We start from the raw sequence: 16,640 nt of genomic DNA, 5'->3' as shown, positions 1-16,640 counted from the left end.
ATTATATTATATTGCGTCTAATATTAGAGAGATGCTTGCATGTTACGGATAAGAACAAAATAGATCAACACACATTTGAGAATTTGATTGCTTGCTTTAGCTTACTGCTTACTTTTATGTTTACTTTCGTCTGCAATAGTATAATACAATTTTTTTATTACGTACCTATTCTCGTTAGAAAATAAAATAAAGAGGAAAGGTGCTCTTCATTTCAATAATAATTCTTTTTGCGTTATGCTTTTATGCCTCTTTTCAATTTACATAAAGGACATAAACAAGTAGTCCTGATCATCTATCAAAATCAAAATCGTCACCTTGACCAAGCCACAATAAAATATTTATTGCTTTGATTCAAGTTTGCCAAAAGCGGTAAGAATTGTATTTTGATTCTGTGTCAACTTCATGCCATCAACGGTCCATAGCAAAACAACAGAACGTCATTGTTACTTAAAAAGGAAATATACGTGAAAATGATCGAAAAGGCATGTTCTCGTGCAACAATATTTTCTTGAAGTAGTTAGGAGTTAAAGATCAATCAATTATTTGTCAAATGTCTAAAATAATAGTCTATATTTCATATTTAACAGTTGTATCTATATAAGTATTCATATATGTGTATACATTTGAAAATTAAAGTCTAAAAGGTGTTGTCAAAATCAAAGATAAGGCAGCTAGTTGCATGCTAAAAGTTTGAGCACTCAGCTTTGTTGGGTTATAAAAAAATTAATCTTCAAGCTCTTTTGCTCATTAACAACTATGCCTTCATGGATCTTTTCCAATTGATTAACTATAAACCGAAAGGGTGCAAGGCATTTATACTGTAGAAACATTAAAAGATCTCCGGTCCCACCAAAATAATAAACAAACATACCCTTGCATATGCAAGTATATTGTATAAGACTGACCAAGTTCCCGAGTGGAATACTTACAGAAATTATCAAGAGTTCAAGTTTTAACAACAATATAAGAGTTTTAATTCCAATGTGTGTTGGACTGTTCTATGGCACTCTGTAGTTTTGTCACCCATAATAAAGGAGCGCAATGATCCATCTTGAAATGATGGTGTCTACAAACTTATGTGTCATCGATCTAATCGAAATTGAACTAAAATCCACACTTTTAACTCCACCACGAATTTTCATCCAATAGAGACATGATTCGATACCAAAAATTATGGCTTCCATGCATTCTTCTCTCTTTAACCACTATATAAAAGTGGGAGAAATGTCTTTGTGGAATCAGTTAAAGAAAGTTATGCAAAATGACAAACAAAGTCAAGATTGTTTAACAGAAAAAGTTGCAAAAATTTAATGCATGTTGGTGACCATTAGAATGTGAACGTTATGTAACAGCCGGTAAGAATGCTTCGTTGTGACTGACTGTGAAGAAAGACTTGTTTAAACCTTGCAAAAGGTCGTCTATTTTTATTTTATTTTTTCCTTTTATGACAACTAGCAAAGGTTTTGATGCTTATGCATCACCAGCTCATTAAAGATTCAAATACCTCACAAACTTTACTTTGTAAAAACATCTCATCAAGTCAATGATAAGAACAATTAAAGTAGAATTGAATAGGTATCCATCACATCGATTATTTTATCTAATCAAAATTAATGTTTTCACACACTTGAAATAAGACGATAAGAATGCATCTTCAACAGTATACATATACTATGACTCAAAACTATTGACACTAAGGATGTGACCAGGTTCGAAATTGGTCCAAACCGAAACGAACCAAGAACCTACAACTCGGAAATCACATATTAGTAGATCTGAAAACCGGACCGATATAAAGAAATAAGTTCCAGTTATGGGACCAAGTAAATCGGATTTAGAACTAGTTGAAACTTGAATTTGTTGGTTGGAACCGGGTTCCAGTTTTTGAATAGGAAATGACCAAAAAAAATCCGATTTTTGTTGTTTGGAATTGTTTTAATGGGTTGTTGGTCACGTTTAAATGAATACAGTAGAGTATCATTGTAACATCCCAATACCATGTATACTTTATAAACCCTTTTTCTTTTGGTAATTGTCAAGTTTGGCCCTTATATGAGAAAAGGGTGGTAAATGAGTATGTGGGGCGTACGCGAGGTATGCTCAACGTACTCGTGTGCATGTTTTTGATGCGGAAGTCACCTAGTATGTTGGGTGTACTAGGCCCAGAATGAAAACCCTAATTTAGGGTGTGTCCCCATTTAAAGGACACAATGGCCTCATTTTTTGCCACCATTCCCAGACATCAACCCTTTAAAACCCTAATTTCTCGTCCCTTGAGCTTGTGTATCCATTTGTGAGCTATTAAGTGTTCTTGTGTTTCTTTGGAGTGAAGAATGAGCTTTAAATAGGAAGGAGTGGGAGTCCAGACTTTTATCTATGGTTAGAGCTTCAGTTAGAGGCATAAAGCTCAAAGCTTTCTCATCCTTTTGATTTGTGCATCATTTTAGTTCATTTTAGGGTTTTGGTCCCAAAGTTGGATGCTTTATGAGATATTGAGCTCCATAGTTTATTATCCCATTACAGTGTTTTCAGTGGTGTAGAGTTATAAAAATCGAGACTTGGATGTTTAAACCAACCCATGCATGAGATATGAGCATTTTTTAGAATAGAGAGTGAGAGTTTTGGCGTTTGCGAACGTCTTAACGGATTAAAACCAAATGAGTAGAAAGAGCAAAATTGGGGCGTACGTTGAGCTTAATCCCAGTACGTGCAACGTAGGGTCAAGAATCACCGATGCATGCATGGCGAATGAGTATGCCTAGCATAGAGGGCTTGTATGCGCAGTGTACGCGTTGCCATTAACTTTTAGTTGAGTTTTAGGGTTTGGTCAATTTGTGGACTATTAAAGCCATGGAATGGTAAAATGGTCTTTTATCCTTTTGTGAGTTTATAGAAGGGTTAGTCTAGCTTCTTTGAGATCTGTTATTAATTAGATATAATTATCGTATGTGTTAGGTGGAGGCTAGACCGATTATTTGAGTTCGAGGTTATCCGAATTCTTACGAGGTGAGTCTTCTCACTATACTTACCAAGAGTGGTAATCTTTGTGTAACCAGAGGGTCTTTTGTGTTTATATTGAGTATTATGATATCCTACATTATGTCTTTGTGATTTATGATGTGTATTATTTTGAGGTTACTGAGTTAGGACCGAAGGGTCCACCCGAGTTGTGGGACCTGAGAGTCCTACTAAGACACATTGACCGGAGGGTCTTATTCGAGTATATGCATGAGAGGCTAATGAGATATGTGTGGTATTTTGGGGAATTCACTAAGCTTCGTGCTTACCGTGTTATATCTTATGTGTTTCAGGTATTTCTCAGGATCACGGGAAGGCGCCGGATTGATTGTACACACGAGGCGGAGTCACGTTTTGAGGATCCTGGATTGTGTTTAAAACAATTTTCTGAATGTGATTTTGAAAACATTGTCATTTGGGGTTTTGTGAACTATGTTATGAGAATTATATGATTTCTAAAATGAAATATTTGTTTGAAAATTTAGGGTGTTACAAGTTGGTATCAGAGCCTTGGTTTGAGGGATTCAGATATATCTTCGGGTGTGTCTAAACTCAAACTGAGGATTTGAGAAAAAAATTCAAGATAAATAATTTTTTCTAAATACGAGAAAGAGTTTTAAGAAAAAAGCGAGTTAGAGCAGTGTGTATAATCAGCTAGAGCCCGAATGGTGATTTTCGAAAACACCCTTACTTATTTATGTTATGAGATATTTGTGTGATGTTAGGGATGCATGCTAGAGAATAGGCTAGGTACTTCATGTTAAGTCTAGAGTTGCCTGATTTGTGATGACTTAGCCTAAGATTTGTTGTTATGTGATATTTCACATGAGTATATGTTGAGTAAGAGTATTTAGCAGGAATCACTTAGAGAGGGTTCAGCGTTAAGGGATAATCTAGGAAGAGATACCTAGATGAGCTTATGAGAGGTCTACTGAGAGGATAGGTTGTTATTCGTGAGAGATAGAGTACTTGTGAACTAGGATCCTAGGAGGAGGACTTGGGGTGACTACAGGTTGGTGTGGAAGGCAGTATTGGGCCCGTAGTACTGAAAGCATTGGATCTGTATGCAACCCAAGTAAGAATCATTAGGATGCTAAGGAACAAGTAGGGATGGGTGATCGATTGTGAGTATGCTTGAGCGAGTCTCTGATGATTTTTGTGTTGTCTTTTAGAGACATCATAGTGGGTACACGTCACAACCTCGGGAGCAGTGGGACTAGTGATGATGAGATTTGCAGGATGATTCACGAGGAGGTCGCCGCAGCCATTCAAGAGGCGATTCTTGAGATGTTTGGGTCTATTAAGACCACACTTATTGAGAACTTTGATGAGCGATATGTTGTTACTGAGGCGACTGTTGTTGCATCTGTCGTCGCTGCCAAGCCACAGGGAGGCGACTCGTTATTGTTTCGGGAGTTCAGCAACATGAAGCCACCAGAGTTTGATGGGACACAAGATCTGATTTCTTATATGAGATGGATCTCTGATATTGAGGGGTGTTTTTACACGTGTTCATGTCCTGATCACTTGAGGGTTCGGTTTGCACTGAACCAGCTTCGTGCAAGGGCAAAGGATTGGAGGAAGTTTGTAACCACCTGTTTTACTCCTGCAGATCATAGTGCATTGACATGGGAGAGGTTCACTCAGTTATTCCGAGATGAGTATGTTCCTCCAGTGGAAAGGGAACATTTGGCCCAGGAGTTTCTGTCTCTTAAGCAGAAGACAGAGTCAGTGACTGAGATTACGAGGATGTTTCATGTGAGGGCATTGTTTTGCCCTGAACACGTGTCTACGGAGTTGGAACGTGTGAGCCGGTATCTGAGCATATTGATGAGGGATATAGAAGAGTTTGTGATGAACTCATCATATAGGACATTAGCTGAGCTTCAGACAGATTCCAGACGAAAGGAGATCAAGCTAGAGTTACAAACCAGGGAGGAGGAGGAGTCTCGGGGTAGGGACCGGAGACCAGTGCAGTCGCAGCTGGCGAAGAAGTGGGCTAATCCCGTTGATAGAAGGAATGAGGGCTAGAAGGGCCACACTTATGGTAAGTGCACCAAGTGTCATGAAGGCTCGTGTCGAGCAGGGATTTGCTACAAATGTGGAAAAAGAGGGGCACATGGCGAAGGATTGACCCAAGGGGTTTGCAGTTTACTTTCACTGCAACCAGACCGGCCATCGGAAGGCCAAGTGCCCCCATCTTTGTCAGGGATCAGCACGGGTATCTGCACCTGCAAGTTTACATGCTACTGAGAGTTAGCCAGCGAAGGTCGAGACATCGACGGTTCATGGGAGAGCCTTTCAGCTAACAGCGGAGGAGGTCAGTGCAGTACCTGACATTGTGGTCGGTACGTACTATTTATTTATATTTTTTTGAAATATGTTGTTCTTATATTGTGCTATATGTAGTTACTTTTCTCGTGAGTCTTGTACCTACTTTGGTGTTATTTGACTCGGGTGCGAGTCGATCTTTCGTGTCTCTAGCTTTTAGTCGTCACATCAGTATCCGACGTGAGGCGTTGACTCGACTTCTGAGGGTTTCTATAGCCGACGAGCATTCGGTTTTTGCTACTGATGTGATCCAAGGGTGTGTACTAGAGATTTTGGTGTTAAGTTCCCGATAGACCTGGTACAGATCACGATGGGTGATGTCTATGTCATAGTGGGAACGGACTGGTTGAGTCGGTTTGGAGTTGTGATCGGTTGTGAGTGTCAGTTAGTGACTATACGAGACCCTAGTGGGGGAGTGCTTATGGTGTATGGTGATGGTACTAGATCTGGATCAGCTTTGTGCTCGGCTACCAGAGCAAGACAAAGTCTACAACATGGTTGTATGGGTTGTTTGGTGTATGTGATGGATACACGGGTTGCCACAGAGAGGCCGAGTTCAATCGTTGAGGTTCCAATAGTATGTGAGTTTCCGGGTGTTTTTCCCGAGGAGTTGTTGGATGTGCCTATTGAGAGGCAGGTGGAGTTCCGGATCGATTTGGTTCCAGGAGCGATGCCTATTGCCAAGGCACCTTATCACCTTGCGCTACCAGAGATGCAAGAGTTATCCTCACAGCTCTAGGAGCTGCTGTGGAAGGGTTTTATCAGAACGAGTAGCTTACCATGGGGAGCACCGATCCTTTTTGTCAAGAAAAAGGATGGTTCACACTGGATGTGTATTGATTACCGGGAGTTGAACATGCTAACGATCAAGAGCCATTATCCACTACCGAGGATCGACGATCTGTTTGATCAGTTGCAGTCGACGTCTTCATTTTCCAAGATTGATTTCAGGTCTGGATATCATCAAATGAGAGCTTGTGAGGAGGATATCCAAAAGACGCCCTTTAGGAATGATTATGGGTACTACGAGTTTGTGGTAATGCCTTTCAGGCTCACCAACACACTGGCAGCGTTCATGGACCTCATGAACCGGGTGTGCAGGCCTATGTTGGATCGATCAGTGATCGTGTTCATCGATAATATTATGGTGTATTCGAGATCCGGAGAGCAGCATGAGGAGCATCTTAAAGAGATCCTTGGAGTACTGAGGGCGGAGAGGCTTTACGCCAAATTCTCCAAGTGTAATTTATGGTTACAAAAGGTCTAATTCCTGGGACACCTTGTTAATCAGAATGGGATATTGGTCGACCCGGCCAAGATTGAGGTAATTATGAGATAGGAGGTGCCGAGATCCCCGACCGAGATCAGAAGTTTTCTAGGTTTGGCCGGATACTATCGAAGATTTATCAGAGATTTCTCCAAGATTGTCGTCCCTTTCACCATATTAACCCAAAAGGGTGTTACTTTTGCTTTGGGGCCCGAGTAGTAGGCCTCTTTTGAAACTCTTCACCAGAGATTGTGTGAAGCCCCAGTGTTAGCCCTTCCCAAGGGAGTAGAGGATTTTGTAGTTTATTATGATGCTTCTATATCCAGTATGGATGTGGTGTTGATGCAGAAGGGGCACGAGATAGCATATGCATCAAGGCAGCTGAAGCCTCACAAGACGAGGTATCCCACCCATCACCTGGAGCTAGGGCGGTGGTGTTCGCCCTCAAGATCTAGTGCCACTACCTGTATGGAGTCCAATGTACCATAATACGAACAACAAGATCCTAAAGAACCTCGTGGATCAGCCCAACCTAAATATGAGACAGAGGAGGTGCTTGGATGTAGTGAAAGACTATGACTACGAGATCTTATATCATCCGGGCAAGGCTAATGTGGTAGCCGACACCGTAAGCTGCAAAGCAACAAGTACTCTGATCCGAGATATGTGTATGAGGATGACAGTGATGACTTCAGTCTTGGATGCCATTCAATAGGCCCAGGTGGAGGCCGTGAGACCAGAGAACCACAAGAAGGAGTGGGTGATTGGGTACGTTTTTGAGTTGGAGACGGATAGTCGTGGGCTTTTGACTTTCCGAGGGCGAATTTGGGTGTCCTATACGGGTGGAGCTCAGCGTATACTGATGGAGGAGGCACATAGATAGAGATTCTCTACCCACCCAGGGGCGACTAAAATGTATTTGGACCTAAAGAGAGATTATTGGTTGCCCTGTATGAAGAGAGACGTGGCATGGGTAGTTGAGAGGTTCTTGACGTGTCGTTAGGTTAAGATGGAGCACCATCATCCACATGGCCCTTTAGAGCCTCTAGAGATACCTCGGTGGAAGTTGGAACAGATTTCGATGGATTTTATCACCAGGCTACCGAGGATTGCACGTGGGGTTGACGTGATATGGGTGATTGTAGAAAGATTAACGAAGAGTGCTCACTTCCTCGCCATCAGTGAGAGCTCTTCTGCAGAGAGATTGGCTGAGATTTCTATGAGAGAGGCGGTAGCACGGCATGGAGTGCAACCACAAGAGTGTCAGGTCGAGATGTGTACTGTACTTCCAGGTTCTGGAAGAAGTTTCATGAGGATTTAGGTACCCGGTTGAATTTTAGTACTACATACCACCCGCAGACAGACGGGAGGAGTGAGTGCATGATTCAAACGCTCCAGGATATGCTATGTGCATGTGTCATGGACTTTGGAGGTAGTTAGGACTCTTATTTTCCCTTGGCTGAGTTTTTCTTACAACAACAGCCATCATTCCAGTATTGGCATGCCTTCCTTCGAGCTCTTAAATGGGAGGAGGTGCCACACTCCAATCTGTTAGGGAGAGGTAGGGAAACGAGTGATTGGCGGCACTCAGATAGTGCTAAAGACGAATGAGCTGATTTAGCAGGTCAGACAGAGGTTACTGACAGTCCAGAGTCGCAAGAAGACTTACGCGGATCAACGGCCATCCGAGCTAGAGTTCCAGGTTGGAGATTTTGTCCTCCTGAAGGTATCCCCATGGAAAGTGGTAATCTGATTTAGGAAACGGGGCAAGTTGGGGCCCCGTAACATTAGTCCTTTAAGAGTGATCGACACAGTGGGTAAGGTAGCTTACCGGCAGCAGCTACCTGCAAAGTTGAGTCAGATTCATAACACCTTCCATGTATCTTAATTGAGTAAGTGTGTATCCAATGAGACGGTGGTGGTACCGTTAGAGGGCATTCAGGTGGATGCGAGCCTTAATTATATTGAGAGGTAGATAGCGATCTTGGATCGAAAAGTGAAGGTTCTGAGGAACAAATAGTTTCCCCTAGTTTAGGTCTAGTGGCAACATCGGAAGGGATCCAAGTCGAGTTGGGAGCCAGAGTCCGAGATGCGCGAGCAGTATCCAGATTTATTTTTGGAGCATGACTTTGAGGGCGAAGTCTGATTCTAGTGGGGGAGAATTTTAACATCCCAAGACCAGGTATACTGTATAAACCCTTGTTCTTTTGGTAATTGTCATGTTTGGCCCTTATATGAGAAAAAGGTGGCAAATGAGTATGCGGGGTGTACGCGTGGTATGCTCAGCGTACTCATGTGTATGTTTTTGACGCGGAAGCCACCTAGTACGTACCATAGGGTTTGTTGGGCGTACTAGGCCCAGAGTGAAAACCCTAATTTCGGGTGTGTCCCTACTTAAAGGACATGATGGCCTTATTTCTAGTCACCATTCCTAGACATCAACCCTCTCAAACCCTAATTTCTCCCTTGAGCTTATATATCCATTTGTGAGCTATTAAGTGTTCTTGTGTGTCTTTAGAGTGAATAAGGAGCTTTGAAGAGGAAGGAGTGGGAATCCAGTCTTTGGATCTGAGCTTATCTATGGTTGGAGCTTCAGTTAGAGGTATAAAGCTCAAAACTTTCTCACCCTTTTGATTTATGCATCATTTTAGTTCATTTTAGGGTTTTGGTCCCAAAGTTGGATGCGTTATGTGATATTGCGCTCTAGAGTTCATGATTAGTTCCTTTGAGTGTTTTTAGTGGTGTAGAGTTATAAAAATCGAGACTTGGACGTTTAAACCAACCCATGCATGAGATATGAGCATTGTTGAGAATAGAGAATGATAGTTTTGGTGTCTGTGACTTTATCATCCATGCAAAGGCATAAAGTCATAAACTTTATGGAGTATGAGCCTTTAGGGAGTCCAGATCTGAGATTTGAGCTAAGGTCTTAACAGATTAAGACCAAATGAGTAGAAAGAGCAAAATTGGGTCGTACACTGAGCGTAATCCTAGTATGCGCAACGTAGGATCCAGAACCCTCGATGCATGCATGGCGAAGGAGTACGCCTAGCATAGAGGGCTTATACGCGCAGCGTACACACAATCGTTGCTTTTTAGTTCACTTTTAGGGTTTAGTCAATTTGTGGACTATTAAGGACATTGAAAGGTAAAATGGTCTTTTATCCTTCTGTGAGTTTATAGAAGGGTTAGTCTACCTTCTTTGAGATCTATTATTAGTTAGAGATAATTAACATATGTGTTAGGCGGAGACTGGACCGGTGATTTGAGTTCGAGGTTATCCGATTTCTTACAAGGTGGGTCTTCTCACTATACTTACCTAGAGTAGTAATCTTCGTGTGACCGGAGGGTCTTATGTGTTTATACTGAGTATTTTGATATCCTGCCTTATGTCTTTGTGATTTATACTGTGTATTATTTTGAGCTTACTGAGTTAGAATCGGAGGGTCCACCCGAGTTATGGGATCGGAGGGTCCCACTGAGATACATTGTCGGAGGGTCTTATTCGAGTATTCCCATGAGACGCTAATGAGATGTGTGTGCTATTTTTGGGGAACTCATTAAGCTTTGTGCTTACCCTGTTATGTTTTATGTGTTTCAAGTACTTCTCAGGATCACGGTAAGGGGCCGACTTGATTGTACACACGAGGCGCAGTCACATTTCAGAATCTTGGATTGTGTTTAAAATAGTTTTATGAATTTGTGTTTTTGAAAACATTGTCATTTGGGGGTTTTTTTTTAACTATGTTATGGGAATTATTTTATTTTTAAAATGAAAATTTTGTTTGAAAATTTACGGTATTACAATCACGTCTTTGCAAGATTAAAAACAAAAAATGTTGGAGCCAAATTCGAATTCATACCACTAAGGCTTCGTTTGATAATGAATTGAGTCTGCGTCAACAATTTTGGCAGACTCGGTCCAGTCAGCCCCTTTGGTAAAGCCCAAAAAATTCCGATTCAATCAGCATGGCTGACCCACCTTCTTTATCGATCTAACTCCAAATTATGGCTGACTGAAAAACTAGACTTCGGTATCGTCTATAATTTTGTGACCTAAAAGAAAAACATGCAACAAAAAATATTGTGTTTCCTTCACTCGAGCTCCCTCTGGCAATTTCAGTCCTCCTCTGTAAAGCCTGTGTTTCTGGGCTTGCCATTTTTAGCAATGTAATGGTCTAGGTTAACCTTTGTAACCCGTTTTGAAATAATAAGATTGTATTATTTGAGTAGTATGTGTTTTGTGCTTAATTGCTTAATTATGTGGTTTGATTAATTAAGAATAAAAATAAGCGTCAAAATTTAAGTGTAAAATAATGTTGTAGTAGTTGAAACAAGGTTTCCGAAGATATAAAGAATGTCGAAATCCGAGTTATAACGAGGAAGTTATGACATGTCGAAGTTTCGCGACAGAACCGGCACGACACAGCGCGACGTAAAAAGTGAATTTACGTTAGACCGATATTTAGCCTTAGCAATCTAAATGAAAGTCGTAGAGTACGTCAAACCATGAGCGTGCATAAAAAGAACGCCCAAATCTGACTTCGTATGAGGAAGTTATGATTTTTCGAAGTTTCGACTTAGCAGTATGCAGCCCGAATGCTCGATTTGAGACCGAGCGGTTTTTAGCCGAAACAATCTAAATGAGAATTGAAGATCTCATTAATTTTAGTAAAACGATAAAAAGATAGGCAAAAACGGACGTCGGATGAAGAAGTTATGATTTTATAACGGAGTTTTCCTGTCCCGACCTACTAAAAATAAATAATAAAAAATAAAATCAAAATTAGCCGACGGAGTCTAAACGAAAGTTGTATATCATAGTCTCACCTACGTGTGGATATAAAGAGCGTCGAAAACGGAGTTCGTATGAGGAAGATATGAATTTTTGAAGTTTATTTACTAAATTCGGTATTTAATTTAAATAAAAATTCGCTGATATTATCCATGGGGGGGGGGGGGGAGTCACCGGCCTTATCCCCGTTACGCCCCGCGTACATAAATTACGCCCCGCGTAATTCGCAGATCCAGCCCCTATAAAAGGCTTGCGAGGGCAGCCGAAAGTTTTGTTCATTTCTTCTCTTCTCTCTCCCGTTTTGCATCGTTTTGCGTGCCAGAAATACCCCGAAGCCCCGGTAATATTCCCGAGTCCCGAAGCGAGTCCCGAGATCCCGAAGATCCCGAGAAGTGCGGTTTCCGAGCCGAAGCTCTGCCCGCGAGAAGTTCGATTTTCGTAGAGATCTTCCAGATCTGCTGAGGATTACTACTTCTGCAAGTCGTAGTGTTGTCCGATCATCTTCTGATCAAGTGAGTGTATACTACCTTTCATAAACACAATAATAATACAAGTATGGTTTGAGGGCATTAAGTTTATTGTTGTTTATACGTGTGAATGCGTTGTTACTTTCTCATAACGTATAACTATGAAGTATTTTATACGAGATACGTGTTATGTGTATATTTTGTTGTTATGTGTGTGAATGTATATTCACTTTCTTCTATCTTACAGATATGATTATTTCTATATGAAAAACGTGTTATGTGTGTGTGCCTCATCTGTTATATGGAAAATGTATTGGTCAAGCATGCTATACAGGTTTTGAAAATATGTATAAAAATGTATGTTTTTATCTACTAATATGTTGGGTAGAACATGGGTAGATAGTTGGTGTGTAATAAACAGATGAGAGGCCTCGTTGTTGTTTTGATCCAGTCATCTAGCGGAATTTAGATGACGACCACGGACTTTTCTAGACAGTTTAGTGGAACGCTAGCAGGCTCATAACCTGTAGGTGTTAATGAACTTGGGTGTTCATTCGCTGTATTCCATCCCCCTCATGGTTGCCTTATTTGACTTATATTGCTGAGGAAACCCCGCAGCATGTGTTGTCACCCCGATGAAAATATTCTTAGATTAGGTCCCTTTTGTTAGTTATTTTAGGGACATAAAGTGAGAATAACGGGAATGGGTAACTGGGTTATTGTTGGTTGATAATAATTAATTTAATTATTTATTGTGGGTTGAAAACCATATATGCTCACCAGGCTCCCAAGCCTGACCCACTCAGTTTTATTTGTATTACAGGAAGTGGCGCAAGGACGTAAGATGGATGAACCATCAAGTTGTTTTGTTTGCAAGTCTGCATATGTTTATATTTGTTATATGACTTGTAATGTATTCGTTTATGCTTATTGGTCTGTATCGGAACATGACACCCCGAGTTTTGATTATAATGAAAATACATTTCTTTTATGAAATGCTTTGGTAAACATCGTTTTATCATGTTTTGTTTTTGGGAACAAATTCCGCAACTCTTTCAAATCAAAAGGATTTACTCTGAAAATATTTAAAAGCATAAATGAAAATCGGTCTTTTCTGGCCGAGATTTTGGGGATGTCACAGTTGGTATCAGAGCATTAGTTTAAGCGAACTAGGAATTTTTAGGATTTCTAGACTTAAACTTAGAATGCTAAGTGGAATTTTGAGATGTGTGTCTGTTATGTTTTAGACACGAGCACTAGTTTATTTTAGGAATGTTGCCTAAAATGCTTTATGTGCTCAATGTTGTATGTTGCCATATATGATATTATTTATTCGGATCTAAGGTCTGTTGCCGACCGAATCTAGAAACTTTATGTGTGTAGGATTCTAAGCGTACGTCTACGATATTAGAACTAGCATGTAACGTTTCGGAGTGATAAGGATGATTTGAATATCTATCGTGAATAAGGATCTAATTTCACCTTATTCGGTGTGTAGATCAAAATGGTGAGAACGAGAAGTGGAGTTGGAAATGCTGATGAAAACAGGAATCAACCACCAGTGATTGAACAAAGACATGTTGTAGCAGCAGCACCTGAGCCAATAACCATGGCTGGTGTGCAATTGATGATTCAGACGATGTTGGATCGTCAGATGGATGAAACTAGACGGTTGCTTCAACAAAATCGTGAAGAACTGTCGATTCGTGTGGAAGAGCCTGAATTAAATGAAGGGCACTCGGAAGGTGGAAACTTCAGTGGATCAGTTGGTCAAGCCAACCCACCGATAGTTAGGCAAGACAACCGTGATGGAAGGAATGATGGAATGGGATGCAAGTACAAGGACTTTCTAACTTGCAAACCATTGACCTTCAATGGAAAGGAGGATCCGATTGGGGTTATGGATTGGATCTCCGAAATGGAGCTAGCCTTCATGACGTGTGGCTGCAGAGGTAAGTTGCAAACTGTCTATGCCGTGCGTCAATTCCGAGGTGGAGCCGTTCGTTGGTGGAACACTCTAGGGAAGACTTTGAGCCCAAATGAGCCACTGCAATTGTCATGGGCAGAGTTCTTGGTGCAGTTTAAGCGCAAGTTCTGCTCGGCTCAAAATCTGTTGGAGTTGGAGAACAAGTTCCTGACATTGACTAAGGGCAGTATGTCAGTTGATGAATACACCAATAACTTCACCGATAAGATGGAGTTTGCCTTGCGTATCGTTCCAGACGAGCTGACTAAGGTGGATCGATATGCGAAGGGACTTCCATGGGAGTATGAGGTGCCAGTACGTCAGACACATACTTTAGAGGCAGCTATCTGGGCTGCCAAGTCTGTTGAGAACATGATAAAGGGGAGAACCACCAACAAGGTTGAGGTTGGTGAGAAGAGGAAGTTTGAGGGAACATCTGGTTCCGGTAAGAAAAGTAAATTTTCGAAATCTGATTCGAAAAGGTTTGGTGGGGGAAAAGGAGGCGAAGCAAAGTGGTGTGAAAAGTGTAAGAAAAAGCACTTTGGGAAATGTAGCGAGGATGTGACCTGCTACAAGTGTGGAAAGGTTGGACATTTTGCCAATGAATGTCCGAACAACAAAAGGATGTGTTTTGGTTGTAATGAAGAGGGGCACATTTTGAAAGACTGTCCGAAGAAGAAGGAGGCAGCTAAGCCCAACATTCCACCAAAGCCGAAGGCGAGAGCATTCCAGATGACACTGGAAGCTGCTAAGGATGAAGCTGATGTCGCTTCAGGTACCTTTCTCGTTAACAATTTGTCTGCCCAAATTTTATTTGATTCTGGAGCCAACTACTCCTTTATATTGCATGAATTTGGTAGAAAACTAGCTTTGCCTGTTAATAGACTAGATAATGCTTTATTAGTCGAAGTTGCTAGTGGCAAGTTTGTACCTGTTAGCCATCTTATGAAAAACATCTTAATCGACTTGAATGGGAATAAGTTCCACGAGGAATTATTGCCTATCGAACTTAATGGTTTTGACATCGTGTTGGGAATGGATTGGCTCAGCGCCAATGATGCCGAAATTTTATGCAAGAAGAAGATAGTTAAAGTAAACCCGCCTGGAAAAGATTCGTTTATGGTGTATGGGGACAAACGCCGAGTGAATTATGGAATCATTTCCCTAATGAAAGCCAGAAAGTGTTTGACCAAGGGATGTACATCATATTTAGCATTTGTGATTGATGCTAAGAAGGAAAAGAAGGTGATGTAGAGTATTCCTGTGGTGTGTGATTATCCGGAAGTATTTCCCGAAGATCTTCCTGGATTACCACCTGATCGACAAGTAGAGTTCAGAATAGACTTGCTACCAGGAACCACGCCAATAGCAAAAGCACCTTATCGATTAGCACCAACTGAGATGAAGGAGCTGATGATGCAACTTCAAGAGTTGTTGGACAAAGGTTTCATTAGACCTAGTTCATCGCCCTGGGGAGCTCCGGTGTTATTCGTGAAGAAGAAAGATGGAAGTATGAGAATGTGCATTGATTACAAAGAGCTGAACAAGGCAACAATAAAGAATAGATATCCGTTGCCAAGGATTGATGACCTATTTGATCAATTGCAAGGTTCGAGCTATTTCTCGAAGATCGATCTTAGGTCAGGATATCATCAGCTGAAAGTAAGAGAGCAGGATATAGAGAAGACTGCGTTCAGAACTAGATATGGACACTACGAGTTCTTGGTTATGTCGTTTGGACTAACCAATGCTCCAGCAGCATTCATGGATTTAATGAATAGGGTTTGTAATCCGTTCCTTGATAAATCCGTGATAGTGTTCATCGACGACATTCTGATTTACTCAAAAAGCCAGGAGGAGCATGGCAGACACTTGCGAGAAGTGTTAGAAGTCTTGAAGAAGGAGAAGCTGTATGCTAAGTTCTCCAAATGTGATTTTTGGATTCGAGAAGTCCAATTCTTGGGTCACGTGGTCAACCAAGAGGGGATAATGGTTGATCCAGCGAAGATCGAAACTATGATGAAGTGGGAACAACCGAAAAGTCCCACGGAGATTCGAAGCTTTTTAGGATTAGCCGGATATTACCGAAGGTTTATCCAAGGCTTTTCTTCGGTTGCTACTCCATTGACAGCTTTGACCCACAAAGGAGCTGCTTATGCTTGGAGTGAGAAGCATAAAGAAGCATTTGAGAAGTTAAAGAAGAAACTATGCGAGGCACCGATACTTTCTCTACCCGATGGAGTTGAAGACTTCGCCATTTATAGCGATGCGTCTGGGGTTGGATTGGGTTGTGTTTTGACCCAAAGAGAAAAGGTGATAGCACATGCGTCTCGACAACTGAAAGAGCATGAAAAGAATTACCCGACTCATGATTTGGAGTTGGCAGTGGTAGTTTTCGCTTTGAAAATATGGAGGCATTACCTCTATGGCACTAAGTGCAAACTTTTCACTGATCACAAGAGTCTCCAATATCTCTTTAATCAGAAGGAATTGAATATGAGGCAACGATGCTGGCTGGAATTACTCAAGGACTACGACTGTGAGATACTTTACCATCCCGGTAAAGCTAATGTTGTTGCTGATGCTCTCAGTGGGAAAGTCAATCTTGAAAGGAAAAGGCCAAGAACGTTGAGAATTGAAGTTGTCTCGACCATTGTGGAAAGTATAAAGAAAGCTCAAGAGGATGCTTTTGAGAAAAATGACCGAAAGGAGGAACGTTTGGGTAAAACGTTGGTGTTTGGTACAAACGGTCATGGACTGAAGGTATTCCAAGATCGTATTTAGGTACCTAAGTCA

The sequence above is a fragment of the Lactuca saligna genome, chromosome 3, assembly GCF_052625555.1.
Source record: "Lactuca saligna cultivar CGN05327 chromosome 3, ASM5262555v1, whole genome shotgun sequence".
Classification (NCBI taxonomy): domain Eukaryota; kingdom Viridiplantae; phylum Streptophyta; class Magnoliopsida; order Asterales; family Asteraceae; genus Lactuca; species Lactuca saligna.
The sequence above is the reverse complement of the archived record's forward strand: the minus strand, read 5'-3'. Positions refer to the sequence as shown.